Genomic DNA, 15,479 nt, shown 5'->3' with positions numbered 1-15,479 from the left:
ACTGACAACGCCATGGCTAAAAATGAAAAAGACAAACAGAAAAACAATAGTACACATGAAACAACATAGAAAACTAAAGAATAAACAACACGAACCCCACCAAAAACTAGGGTTGATATACGGTTAATCGGCCAATTAAATTGAACCATACTTCTTATCAAACCTAACACGTTCATTGTAATGACACATACACACATTTCACATAGTATATTAGTAATGACGTGTAACACACATTACATCAACTGCATATACACACACTTTGTTTTCTTATAAGAACATATTTAGGTTCATTTGACACCAAAGGTTGAGTTATCCACGAACAGAAGAAACACAAGAAAGTATGCCAACTTGACGAGAAAATTCAATTAATTTTAACATTAGATTTCTGTGTTTGTCTTTGAAAACTAAACTAGTTGGACACCATGAAAACACAAATATTGTCAAATCATTTGTGTATAAGATTTAGTAACCATGCTAACAACAAATTCTGTTTTCTCTCTAAAGGCGACATATTAAGATTTATTTCATAGTTTCTGTTTATATTTGTTTTTCTCTTTTCTTGATGAAAAAAGGTTACAGTATAGAATGAAATGAAAAGTATGTTAGCATGGTTTCTTAATCTTATACACAGATTAGATCAAGGGAGATATTCGATTGGTTAACTTCCAGTGAGGGTTATTTTCTTATATGCAATGACATGATATGTGCTTTGTTTTCTATAGTACTGGACAGGATAACATTTTTCTCATGCCAAGTATATCTTTATTTGAAACAATGATAAATTTTGCAAATTTAACAAAGATTAAAAGGGGAAAATCAATAACGGAAGTACACCTATTAATTGAAGCTGTGTATGCACCTTTGACCTTGTGAGTAATATCATTTGTTAAAATTTCTTGCTATTTAATGGAAATAATTAAAAAATAAAATGAAATAATCTTAGTGGTTAGAGTCTACAAAACACATTTTTTGAGATAGGACTCTATCATGAATATTCAGTTGACAGAACAAGTCATACTAAGGTTTTTGTTTCTGTTGTTGTTTTTGTTTGTTATGTGTTTGGGGTTGTTGTTTTTTTTTTTTTGGGGGGGGGGGGTAAATGAAATTATTTTACATGTTGTATCAACAAACTATTACTAAAAGAGCAGCCTATTGTGTCCCTCTCTGGAATGCGTCGTAAATTTGATTTGTCCGTAAGGACTTATTGACACCTCCTTGAAGACAGCAAACTTTTATGACGATTGTTAATTCATTGATACTTTATTTACTCATTTCCTACAACATTTCTATCATAAATCATAAAAATTAACTTTTTTTTTTTATTTATTGGCCTGAAAATTTGAAATTGTGATGAAATGAGAGGTATACATTGTACAAAGGAGACATTACACAGAAAACAAAGAGGTCCGTTAGTGGTATTTATCTTCCTAAAATCATTTTGTGTATCATATCCAACTGTGTGTAGGCAGATGAGATAGCTATTTTATCATTTCTTGGTTCACACAATATTCTATCTTGATGCGGTTTGTTTTGGATTTGTCGACGAAATTTTGCTCGAATCGCTAAAAATGTTGTCTATCATATACTAGAGTTTTCGTAAACTATTGAACTGATTACGAAAAACCTAGACAGCAATGCTTGAAATAACCAGTATAACAAAAGAAAATACTTACATTCTGTTTATTGAACAAACATGTCTTCTTTAGGTGTAATACTACAAAAACATGGTACGACACATCCGGTTGTACGCGATAATAGGTCGAAAATAATTATTTCCGTAAGTTTGAAAGTTGTAGGTTATTCATAATACATTTAATTGCAGCAAAACCTTTCCTTTTTCATAAACATATGTCTTGGGCATTTCAAAGCACCATTATTTTATTATTTGGAATTTCTATAGAATGATTTGTAAACTTGTTTAAAACTTTAACTAATGCCAAGTATTTCTTTATTTGAAACAAAGATAAATTCTGCACATTTTTTTAAAAGTGCAAATTTAACAAAGACTGATTGTCTAGCAGTCATACAAATCATATCGTAAACATGTCAGTAGCGTGTGATTTTTTTCCCCAAAGATACGAATCATTACCATTGCGATGCGAGTAACTGTATTTTTTTCTATTTTCCTAAAGCTAATCTATTTGAATCAAATGGGAAATCGCTCTGATTACTAAATCTGATGATAAATAAATTAAATTCACAGATTAAATTATATGTCTGAGTGAGAATGACTTATAATTAACAATTATTTTACTTATTTTTCCGTATCTCATTAAAGACCCAAAGACGTACTTGCATTATGTCTTAGGAATTTGACACTTATTTTTGACAAATCGAATGACATGAACATCATTTAGGAATTGGTCGATGTCAGCTAGCTCTGTCGGAATACAATGTTAAAATGTCGAGATTTAAACTTTGGCAACTACTGTCCCCTATATTAAACTTTCTTGATTTTGGGTTTTGGTTTTTATATCGACACTTTTTGCCAATTGTATCACAAACAATGCAATATTGTCATCTATTATGGTTACTTTTCGGATCGTGATTACAATATCAGTAAACCCTAACATGGCTGGTTGTATTTTTTTGTACGTTAATTTGTGTGATGTTTTCATCTGAAACAGCATGTGTATACGTTACGGTTATCAAATGGAATTTAACTATTGTAAATATACACATTAATGTAAAACATTATTTGAAGTGTCCCCAAACTCTCAAAGCAACGAGGGACAAAGACATTTGGTTTTGAATTGAGTATAACACAAAAATGTTCACTTACAATTCGGGACAAAACCAGTACAAACGTATACATTTGACTCTAGGTGATTTTTACTCATCATTTGTCCTTTTAAAATAGCTACCTATTTATGCAATTACAATGTCATTTGTTACATGTATGACCAGTTTATTCTCGATTGATATAGTTTATTTAGGATTACAATTAGTCTGTCACCCTTTAAGATATTTATTATTTAAAATTGTCTTTAGAAGTCAAGTAAAGATAAAATATGTGTCAATTGAACATGACGAGCGCGCCCACATACTTAAAAATAACACACGCATTTAGTTACGCCGTTTCTGTAGTGTCAAATGGACACCTTTTGTCTATTTCAAATACATTATCCAGATAGATTATTCGTTTCGTTGCTCTAGTTATTCGTCAGTCTGATTTGAAATCCTTTTAAACAAAACATCATTTATGAAAAAGCATTAATACTTGATGCGGATTTTTATTGACGATCAGACAATTTTCTGAAAGCTCAGATCATTCGGGATCCTTTATAATACAAAATATATTCACAAATATGTTACATTTCTGGACAGACCTTACATTGTATCTCTTTAGATAAGTATGGCACATACTTATGATTTTAATATTTTTCATTCGTCCATTTTAAAGTTACATCAGTTCATCGTATCACACTATCAGTTTGGTGTAGAATCATTATTGATGGTGCCACTGACTGATTAACGTAAGTAACGGAAATTATTTCAAACATGTTAAATAGGCGAAGTTTGCCTCATACCTTTACTGACATCTAGATACTGACAATGAATAGTCAGCTGAACACAAAACATTTTGACAAAATGGAATATTCTAGTTTTCCAATTCTCAAATGTCCTTTTTTATGTAACAATTTTTCAGCAGCGTATGCATACAGATTATATATCTCTCAGTTGTAACGATATTAAATATTTCTATTTCTTTGATCTAATATTGCTGCTCATAAGGAAGGTCTCACATTTACAGTTTCAAATATTGAAATATAAACGTTTTTTTTTTAATTTTACAGAAACCATCACGAGTTGTGTGGCCGCTATGGAATGTCACTACAATCCTGATCTTATTTCCAAATGTGATATACCGAATTAGACTAATCATCCACTTGTACTTATGTAAGAAATGTCATATGTATAGAGGACATGCTTACCCTTCGGGACTAAATGAGATTATCCCAAGGTTTTGGTAAAGTTCTTCTTACTTTTGAGTTTCAACGTCTATTTGGTATCGTTTTCGACCTTATTTTAGGAAAATATAGGAATAAGGAAAAACTTAATTTTTTTACTTATAAGTTTAAATGTCGTCTTGGTGATTTTAGGCTCTTTCCAATAAGAACACCGATAGGTATATTCAATAATTGAACGACACAACAACATGATAATAAACAGGATGTCACTGGTTAAGCCTTACGAATAACGGCTATGACAAAAACAGATAATTAACAAATGATGTTCAAGTTGTCGCTATTTGTCTATTTTCGTATCATGAATGTTTTCTGACAATTGTGGTGTCTGTTTGCTCATTTTGTAGTGTTCTGTGGTGTGTCATGTCTTCTCTTGTTTGTCTGTATGTCTTCTTAATTTTAGGCCATGGCTTTGTCAGTTCATTTTTGATTTATGAGTTTGACTGTCTCTCGTATCTGTTGTCCCTCTTTTTAAGACTATTCGCCCTATCGAAAACCAGTGATGATCTGGAGTATGATTTAATTCAGATTGGTATTAATATGTGACATCGCACAAGTACAACTGCTTTATCAAAAGCAATATTTGCACGGATTCACACTGATATGATGATATGTCATAGGGTACACAAAAATGAAATGTGATGTATGCTTTGAAATGTTATTCTGAATGAATAGACGACCTTTCACATTTAATTTGTTGAAAAAACTTGTTTGGCAATACAATGTATATGTAGATTAAAAAAATACTGACTGCTACATTTATAGACCTAATTTGCTGCTATGCATAGTTATAAGTCTTATGTTGACGAAATTTTCGTTTACCTTAACACTATGTATCTTTAATGAGTTGATTTCTGTCAAGACAAAATTTTAATGTGCCTATTTTCTATAATAACATCGTTGTATCTGTTGTCAACTATGGTAGAGATATTGCAAACCGGCAAAGCAACTTGCTGTAGAATCAGATCAACATTCGAACTAATAATGTCAACTTGTTGTTGGTGAGATAATTAGTTACACTAAAGCAATTAAATGAAAAAGGCGAATCCATTATCCCTGGATCAGTCAACGATTATTATTTTTATGAAATAATTAAATAAATAGACTTTTTTTGGGTTCAATTGACATTGGTAATAACAATCATGTTTTATTTATTCTTAATGGATATATTATGTCACATTAATTCAATCTACCATTCAATATCTTTATCTCAAAATACTTTTCTCTAATATGAATAAATTGAATTAAACATATTTGGTTCCTTATACTTGGGAAAGAAAATAAGATTTCGTTTGGTTGGTACCATATAGCCAGTGAGGTTGTTTAACTAGTCATGTATCCCAGTCAAATAGCAAAGGTGCGAACAAAGTGGGTCACAAGATAACTCATTAAAGGAACAACTATCAGTATGCAATACTGTATTTCAATATCGAAAATATTTCATACAGTTATCCATGTTATCGTTTGGGCTGGAAAAGCTTCGTGTCTTTTTTCAATTGACATGACCTTGAAATATTTAAAAATCCTGTTAGATATGGATTTCATCCCAATCATCTGTTTCAAAACAGACCTTGACAAAACGATGAGACGACTAAAAGTATTACAATATGATTATTTGATGTTTTCTTGAAAGTTTGTTAGCCAGGCATGGAAGGAATAAAAAACTCCTTGTAAATAATTTCGCATACACATTTACTTAATTGACACATTTAACATGTTCTGCAAAAGTCATGATGACAACGACATTATAATTATAGTATCAAATATAATATTGGCTTAAAACTTGCAACACTGTCTTCGCAGGAAACTGGCATGTAAATATTTCCAATGTGGCATAATGTACTTGTTCTAACAATGATGTTAATAATATTATTTCGAGGCATTGACATGTTACGCATGTTTTATCTGTTGATTGTTTCATAATGTACTTTTGACTTCTGTCAATGTCAGGATGAATAAACCATAACAATAGTATTTGTCTGTTGACGAGACACGTTTCCTCAATATTAATACGTGTATATAATCACATCAAAAAATTATCGTAAAATCCATTTTATCATGATGAATACACCTCGACAAGCAAACGATGGAAGACAAACAATATAAACGTGAATGTAATCAAATGGATGCCTATTTTTGTTGGTTAAGATAAAATATCAAGGAAACGATAACACTACATCAATGTCATATAAACAAAGCTGCACCAAAAAAAATAAAACAATAGAATTGTTTTTAATCAAGGTAATAATTGCTTGAAAAAAACCCAGAAATATTCAAGATCAACATCAAAAGACCTTGTTGAAGTTTCCTTGAAGTTTAGTATTTTTGTGATTCAACTATTCAGTCGTCAGCAATATTGTACATCAATATTTTATTTATTATTAGAGTCGTCCCATGCTGTATGATGTATGAAGTGAATATTATGATTGGAGACATATAAAATGATTTCATATACAGGATAGATTTTCTTGATATTAGAATAAATTCATTTCAAATTCCACCTACATTAAAGACTGTTGTCTCTGTTAAAAAATTACAAGAATATATTTTCCATCAACAGGTGAAATGCCTGACTATAGGTCATTTATGATTATCTGTTTGTTAATTATTCCTTTTCAACTTCTGATGCGTTTTCGAGAAGCAGCTAATGCATTTTTTGTAGTCATTGATTTAACTCCGCATCAGCATTAATTATACGACCTCTTGTCCTCGGGTCCAATATATCTTTATCTGAAGGTTTTTATCAATATGAAAATGGTATAGGCTAACCATTGCAGTTCTCATACACATACCATTTATAATGATGGTAAGCGAGTTTCACAAAATGAAGATAGAAGTTACGTTTGCACAATTTTACAAATCCGTCATAAAAAAAGCATTTATAAACTGAACTCTAAGATGAATTAAAAAGTTGACTTATATCTGAATTGACAACATCAAACTTTATGATTTATAAATCAACAGAACGAATATGAAACAACTGTCACATTCCTGACTTGGTCAATTTGAAGAAAATAATGGTTGAAGCTTGTTTTTTTGCTTGTATTGAAATGTCCAATGTCACATAAGTCATATGTAAATAACGAAACGATACCATGATTTTTTTTACTAAAATGGACGTGTAAAATACAAAACATTATTAAATGTAGGTGTGGTTGTACTTTCAGTCCTATTGCTTATGTTTATTAATGAAAGACATTTATATATTTCTTATTTCAATTTGTAGTACAATACGAATTGTAACATCAGATAGAAAAGTTATACTAAAGTTAAAGACTTGGGTGATTTGTCTACAGATGACCAATCAGTGGCGCTCAATCAATCAAGTGAAATAAATTGCAAATAAGAAAAGCATAAAAAGTAAAACAAAGACGTTAAAATGTGGGTTTTCATTGATATGTGCCGCACTAAATGAATAATGTTTAACTTACTCCAACTTATTCTTTAACTCAAAGAATGGATATTTTATCGTTTTGTTTTCTCTGTTGTTATTTTATGCTATTGTTTCAAAAACAGGGGAAGGTTTAGTACCATTAAAACGTTTAATTCCTCTGCAAATATTTGCACCTGTCCTACGTGTAAGTCAGGAATCTGCTGTACAGTTGTTGTCGTTTGTGTATGCAATTTATACGTGTTTCTCGTTTCTCGTTTTTTTTATATAGATAAGAACGTTGGTGTTCCCGTTTGAATTGTTTTAATTTTGGGTCCCATTATCGCTTGTTGTTCGGTGTTAACCAAAGATCCGTGTTGAAGGTCGTACATTGACCTATGATGATTTACCTTTTAAATTGTTATTTTGATGGAGAATTGTCTCATTGCCCCTCACACCACATCTTCCTATATCTATAGATAAATTGAATTGTTTTTTTTAATTTTTTGGGCATATTCTTATAAAAAAGAAATCTAAAGCCGGTAAACTTTTTCACTGAAGATAGTTTTTACTTTTTTTTCAATATTTTTTATTGTCACTACTTTCCTTATAACAATTTTCCACACCTAGAACCATTTATATCATATCATTGGTGTTATTTTAAGACCTTGACGTTCTCCTTGAAGCAAATAATTTGACAATAAGAATTAACAAATTGGTATCTCATATCAAATTTATTAAGTAACTATATACCTTCGGGGCAACAATTTTAATAATCAGACAATAGTAGTATGTTGTTTTATTTTACTTTTGCAGAGGTAAGCTTTTGAAATGCAACCCATGTGTGACTTTAACAATATTTACTATCATAATAAAATCTTGTGCATCACCTGTTTTTGTAAACATTTGTGCATTGAATTAATGAGGACAATTGTTATTAACGTCTTAACTGTGCCATTAAAGTGCGAGGTTTGGCATGCCTTAAAACCAGGTTCAACCCACAACTTTTATTCCCCTTTAAAAGTGTCCTGTACCAAGTCAGGAAGATGGCCATTGTTATAATATTGTTCGTTTCTGTGTGTGTGTTGCATTTTAACGTTGAGTCGTTTCTGTTTTCTCTTACTTTTGAGATAAGACGTGGCACGGTACTTGTCTATCCCATATTCATGTATTTGGTTTTGATGTTATATTTGTTATTCTCGTGGGGTATTGTCTGTTGCTTGGTCCATTTATGTGTGCTGTTGCGTTTCGGTGTTGTGTCGTTGTTCTCCTCTTATGTTTAATGCGTTTCCCTCGGTTTTGGTTTGTTGCCCCGATTTTGTTTTTTGTCCATGGATTTATGAGTTATGAACAGCGGTATACTACTGTTGCCTTTATTTAGGGGAGTTACTGAAACACATATACAACCGTTTTAATAAATACAATGGTCAAAACTACTATGAATGAATAAAAACTCACCATATGATTTTTTATTGCAAAGGCACTTCAGTATTGTTTCTCTCCTACTCAAATTCTTTGAAAGAGGGGATAATGATAGTGATATACAAAAGGAACGTGACGATACGTCCATATATATTACCTAATAAATGGAAACTTGAGAAAAGTCTAATAGAAATTTTAAAACTAACAATACATCGATAATGGTTTTTTTCGGTAATGAAGACAATCAGGTGCATGTTAGAATTGTTTCTTTGCATATAAGACTATTTAATTATGTGTATGTTAAGTTGCGTTACAACAGTTAGTTTGGAATTATAATCAAATTTGCACCACTAATCCGGAAATATGCTCAGTGTTTGAACTAGCATTGCTCAAATATACGTCTTTTGAAAAGCACCATTGGAATTGTTAAACGTTTTGTATTCGGCTACAGCTTCCTTGTATTTGGGATGTTGGATATATATTTTTTGGTATCAACTAATATATTACAATCAACTATAAAGTACAAAAAAGATCATTGACAACTGCATTTTCAATTTGGTTCAACTGACCTACAAATGAGAGGATACGCTAGATATAAAACAAGGATTAATCTTCAATTTTCAAATAAAAAAAGGCTTATCCATTCGTTTTACATGTTTGATGTGTTTGAACTTTTGATTTTGCCATTTACAGCTATAAATATAGGCGTGGTCGTTGACAATTTTCTTTTGTTACAAACAGGTAAAACATTGATAAGGTTTAATTGTATTTTCATGTCACCAAACCACAACAAACCCACAGTTAACAATAAAAGAATTCGTCCAATGTTTACAGATACATTCGAATCAAGAGAATAGGGATACTCAGATGGGGAATGAATTCAAATTAATAAGTTGATGATCATCCAGACAAATCTATACGAATTGGACGAGAGTCAAACTATATACATATTCATGTTAGCAGATAGGAGTCGTTTAGACGCTGAAATCAATCAGAATGCACATACCAAACCTAAATTATTATTGAGTGAAATGTATTACTGTCAGAAAACATATATCGATAATGAGTGTATATTTGTTGAAGGTTGTCTGGAAAATCCCTACGGCGAAATGTAGCTCACGATGCAATTCACGCAATAAAAGCCTATACGTTACCAGAGAAAGTTGTCTCGACATTTTTATCAACACTATATTATTATCTGTACAATTTCCGGATCTTTTTTTCGAATGATTTATTTTGACAGTTTTATTATTGTAGACGTATCGTATAGAAAAGGGATAGTTCATATAATTACAGTTGAGCAAAAATTTGATTTGCTAAGTTCAACATGTTCGGTGTGGTATAGTTTCTCCTCTTATACGACATAACACAATACAGTTGTTGAATCCAAGAAAATATATTATATTGAGGTTTACATCTTTAATAACCAGTTGTTTGATAAAGACATCTTTTATCTACAAATCTAAATCAACTCCTATTACAAATGATGATATACCACACATATGTTAAAATTACTTAAAACTGGTGTCAATAAATGAACAGTCATTGATTAATTTTAATAAAATAGAATCAGAAATAGATAAGAAAATGAAACCATCGTTTAATGATGTTAAAATTGCAACTTACACGTCATCAAATAATTCATATTTAAGACTTACTTTAATCAGTCTTTCTCTGATACATAATTAAAGCACGAATTATATGTAAATGCACAGTTTTGTTTACCCATATGGGCTGCAGTTCTTGTATGTGAGAGTCGCTTATAAAAAAACAATCTATATGATGAAATTCAATGATAGCATCAACAATACAAAGTTAGTTATCGGCAATGACAATTTAATTTTTAATTTAACTACAGCTTTATTAAACCAGTTGATCGACGATGAACTGTTCCACCTTGCTTTCGACCATATGAATTGTGAAATAGCAATATAGAGTTGGGTTAAACATTATCAGGGGTACTTTATCGGATGCTTGCATGAAGTATATTCCTTTTTTTTAATATTAACTCTGTATATCCATATTTTCATTTTCTTCATTTTTCAAACCATAGAATAGAAAGATAAGAAAGTAATGTTTAATCAATATACACTGGGATCCCAATGTTAATGTATTACATATTTGTTTTCGTTTATTTTTTTACATAAATTAGGCTGTTGGTTATCTCGTTTGAATTGTTTCACATTGTCTTATCGGGGCCTTTTATAGCTGTCTTTGTGGTATGGGCTTTTCTCATTGTTGAAGGCTGTACGGTGACCTTTAGTTGTTAATGCCTGTGTCAGTTTGGTCTTTTATAGATAGTTGTCTTTTTGGCAATCATACCATATTTTCTTTTTTATACTGTTGCTAATTGGCTGTCTTATAATTGCTATTATGTAGTGTTTTATTTTAGAGCTATCTCGATGGATGGATAGCTTTACCATGTTAACAGCACTGATGTTGTAAGATTGAAACCCCTACGTAACAAACGTTTAACTTAAATCCTGTTTGCCTAGTATTGCGTCCTCTCTGTGATAGTTAGAGGTGTTAAAACAATTCATAGCTTGTATGACCCCTGTTTTTTCAAAAGCTAAAAATAACAAGATACAATACGATATTACGAACCAATGCTCAAACACTGCTAGCCCATTAAGAGAAATATATTTTGCAATTAAATGAGAGATAACGTCTTTGATGCTATGTGTATGGTAATGTTTGGTAATGTTAAGAATACAATGTCATTGTTAAATCTAAGCACATTGTGTGGTAATATACTATCAGTTGAAATTAAAACGTCTATCGAAAGAGTGTTATTCCATCAGTAATTCCGAGTTTAATTGACATTTAGCCATTTCGTGATTGTATTATTTCCTGCCAGATTTACATATAACAGGTCGTTACTGATGATTTTTTGACGAAACAAACACATTACTCTCAAGGATGAAATATTTAAATACGGGTATATAGTAAGGTGATTGGCATTCAATGAAAAAAAACAAAAAAAACCTTGTTCTTGCAAAAAAAGGTTATACACAACTCAACATGCAAATGTTGGTACTTTAGCCTGATATGTCTTTTCAAACATCTTTTTATGATGAATACATATAGGAAGTAAATATATTTGGTGCCTTAATCGGAAAATCAAATCAGTAAATTCAATTTGATAAAATATCAACTGGAATAGTTCTATTTTATCTTTCACGAATAAATGTGTTTTCACCCTTGCAGTTTGGCTATAATGCTGTTTTGGAAGCGTTGTTGTATTGGTGATATTTTCTCATAACAAAAACACCCATTTGACCACATCAGCGTTTGTTCTGTATACTGTTGTTTTGATATTTATCGTTTTATTTGCCGATTTTTATTATAAGAGTACTTTAATGATTTTTTCTTCAAAATTATAGAGCTAAGAATACATCATAAGAGAAATGTCAGTCAAAAACAAATTATATTGTAGTAGTTTATTCGTAGTGACCTTTCTAAAAAAAAAAATTATATTTGTAAAATTCAACAGTACACAAAAAAAAATAAGCAAAAATGTAAAATATGCATTTCAGACCAATACCACGGATAAGATAACATTATTATCAAATATCAGAAGGATGTGACATAACGACAACATGTCCATCGGCATAAGTGACATGCACGTTATATCTAAGAAAAATGCAGCAATTTTGGTGCCCAACTGATAAGTAATATTATCATAATTGGTTTATTTTTTCAGCGTGACCTTTACGGAACATGTTATTCTTTTATTAAATAGGTAACTGAAATACATTACGCGGAGTATTTTTTTACTTCAAATCCACATTTAAAAAAATCGTGTCAAAGATAAGACAGATAACTGACCCGATATAATAAAGAACATAATATTTGTTAGAAAATTGACGTTAAAACCAATCTGTTTGTCATATCTTCTTCATTTTCTATATTTTGTCTAGAATTGTTTTTCGATATGGAGATTTGGAGTAAAGTCTACCCCAGACTGAAAGGAATAATAACAATACTAAAACAGAAATAAAAAAAAAACCATTGTTTTCCACAAGTCATTGCATCAATTAGCTTGACAAAAGAAACGTAAAATATAGGTTCTACGAACAATGTATAAGCGCATTAATCAAAGAAAACAATGTGAACGTTGTTCGCATTATTCATTGGTTATATTGTCAGAAATTGCTTTGGTATATTCATTTTTAATGTTTGATTAATGAGATCTGTTTATGAAATATGCATATATCAAAGATTAAAAATTAAATTAAAAAAAAAACATATGTGTACAAACTTAACAGAATATTCATTATTTACCTAGAACAAGCACATACAATTATTATGTTTTATGTTATTCATTCATTGTAGCGAAAGAAAAAAAATATGAGATAACAAAATTGAATGAAAGATTGAATTAATGAAATAAGCGTGTAAAACAACAGTTAAAAACAAAAAAAGTGGAAGATACCAAGCTTTTATTTCTGTTAACGCACGTTTCGTCTTCACAAGAAAAATCTGCAAAGTGGTATAGTAAATTTACAAAATTATTTATTCGTATATTTTTTAAAATTGTTTAATTTGTTCAGAGAAGGTGCATGTAGCATGGTTTTATTGTTTATGAAATAAGCGTGTAAAACAAGAGTTAAAAACAAAAAAAAGTGGAAGATACAAAGCTTTTGTTTCTTTTAACTTCACAAGAAAAATCTGCAAAGTGGTATAGTAAATTTACAAAATTATTTATTCGTATATTTTTTAAAATTGTTTAATTTGTTCAGAGAAGGAAACATGGCTTTATTGTTTAGGTAGATACACAACGGAGAAATAGAGAATTGTTTGTTTATTTTTACTATATGATCTAGAAAATCGATGTACGTATGATTCGTAAAGCTTAAAAAAATCATTGAGAGATTCAAATCAATCCATGTGTTCGTAGATAGTAGATATTTTTGTGTCCTGTTAAATTGTTCCTTTTAAAATTGTTATACGATGATGACTGATGTACCAATATTTTGACTATTTTATTAATTGTGACTGTTTATTTAACGCATCATGTAAATGCAGCGGAATTTGATGAGACTGTTATTAAAGTGAGAGGGTCAGCGCTATAGAACCAGGTTTAATCCACCATTTTCTACATTTGAAAATGCCTGTACCAAGTCAGGAATATGACAGTTCTGGTCCATTCGTTTTTTATGCGTTTTGTTTTTTTATTTTGCCATGTGATTATGGACTTTCCAAATTGATTTTTCTCTGAGTTCAGTATTTTTGTGATTTTACTTTATATTAATGAACTAAAACTTGTAAATATTGCGTTTTATCAGTTTCATTTAAATACTACTTCTTAATGGGTAAATATTTCGGTTGATTTTCAGCTTTTTTTCTAATTTTTCTTTTATCATGGCGTTTTTGACACTTTAAATTATAAAGTATATACTAAGATTAATATAATTTTGATATAGGTTGGGCTGGGATCACACATAGTACATGTTCTCTCATAGTCTTGTTACAAATATAACCAGAATATCCTTACTGACCATTATGTAGAAACAAAGACAGAATAATTAGTCAAGCCATTAAAACAAAGTTTTTAGTTTTTGCATTTAGAAACTGACATGTTCAATTAACTAAGTCCAATTTATAATATTAACAGTGAACACTACAACATGCAAATATCGTTCGGTTCAACTTACAATGCAAGACACGAAGTTATGACATCCTGTTTCAAAATAGATTGAATATCTAATAATTCCATTAAGAAAACAATGATTTTCCCACGTAAAGATCAGTGTTAAAATGTCTTGTCTTAAAGGTATTGATCTTGAAGATTAGAACATATACAAAATTAAGAAGATTAATACAGGCCGGAGAAAACTTTTTACGATATTATGTGTTTTAGACATTAGTTAGTATGCACATTTAACATATCAGTGTCTAATGATAACCATATGTAAGATATTGGTGTTCCTTGTGAGTGAAAGCCATGAGGATGTATTTGCTAACATCACCTGTATGTGAACTCCTATAGTAGTGCTATTTCCCTTCATACTTCATCTCTTTATTTTCATATTATAAGATTTGAACATCGGTAAACTACTGTGTGTGTCTTATTCAAGACTGTGCATAAGTATATAAGTTATAACAATATAAGTTATATATGGTTAGCTACTGACCCATTACAGCCTCCGGCCTCACCCCCTATGAATTTTATTAATCCTCTATGGATCCGTAATTGATCAGTAGTTAACTGTATTACGATTTTATCGCACGCTGGACCTTTTTTGTTGCATTTTGTTGTAAAATAAACAATGAAACATATCAACATTACTATATGATGTCACCGTTTACGCGTCATGGACCCCCTATGAATTTAATAATCCCCTATGGTCTCATAGGGGGTCACCACGTGACGACACTTAACCAATCACAACGTGATATTTACCCGCGGTACCATACGGTGTAGTATATTGACAATCAGACAACTATCCAGCAGAGTGTAAGAAATTTAGTTTTATGGTCTTTAACAGTAAGTTGCTCTTCAATTTGAAATGGCGAATTATATCTGTATATATCAACTCGTACATTTTTGTAATTGTAAAGCACAAACAAAATAAGTATGATATTGTTGATCGTTTTAATGAGAACCCCTGAAACTAAAGTACATTTACATTACAAATAATTAATTACAAATATATCTAAACAAGGCACGTTCTCCTTTTAGTTTTCTGCGAGTTGTTATGTAGCAAACAAAGTAG

Source organism: Mytilus trossulus, chromosome 11 (genome assembly GCF_036588685.1).
Source record: "Mytilus trossulus isolate FHL-02 chromosome 11, PNRI_Mtr1.1.1.hap1, whole genome shotgun sequence".
Lineage (NCBI taxonomy): Eukaryota > Metazoa > Mollusca > Bivalvia > Mytilida > Mytilidae > Mytilus > Mytilus trossulus.
Note: the sequence above shows the minus strand (reverse complement) of the source record.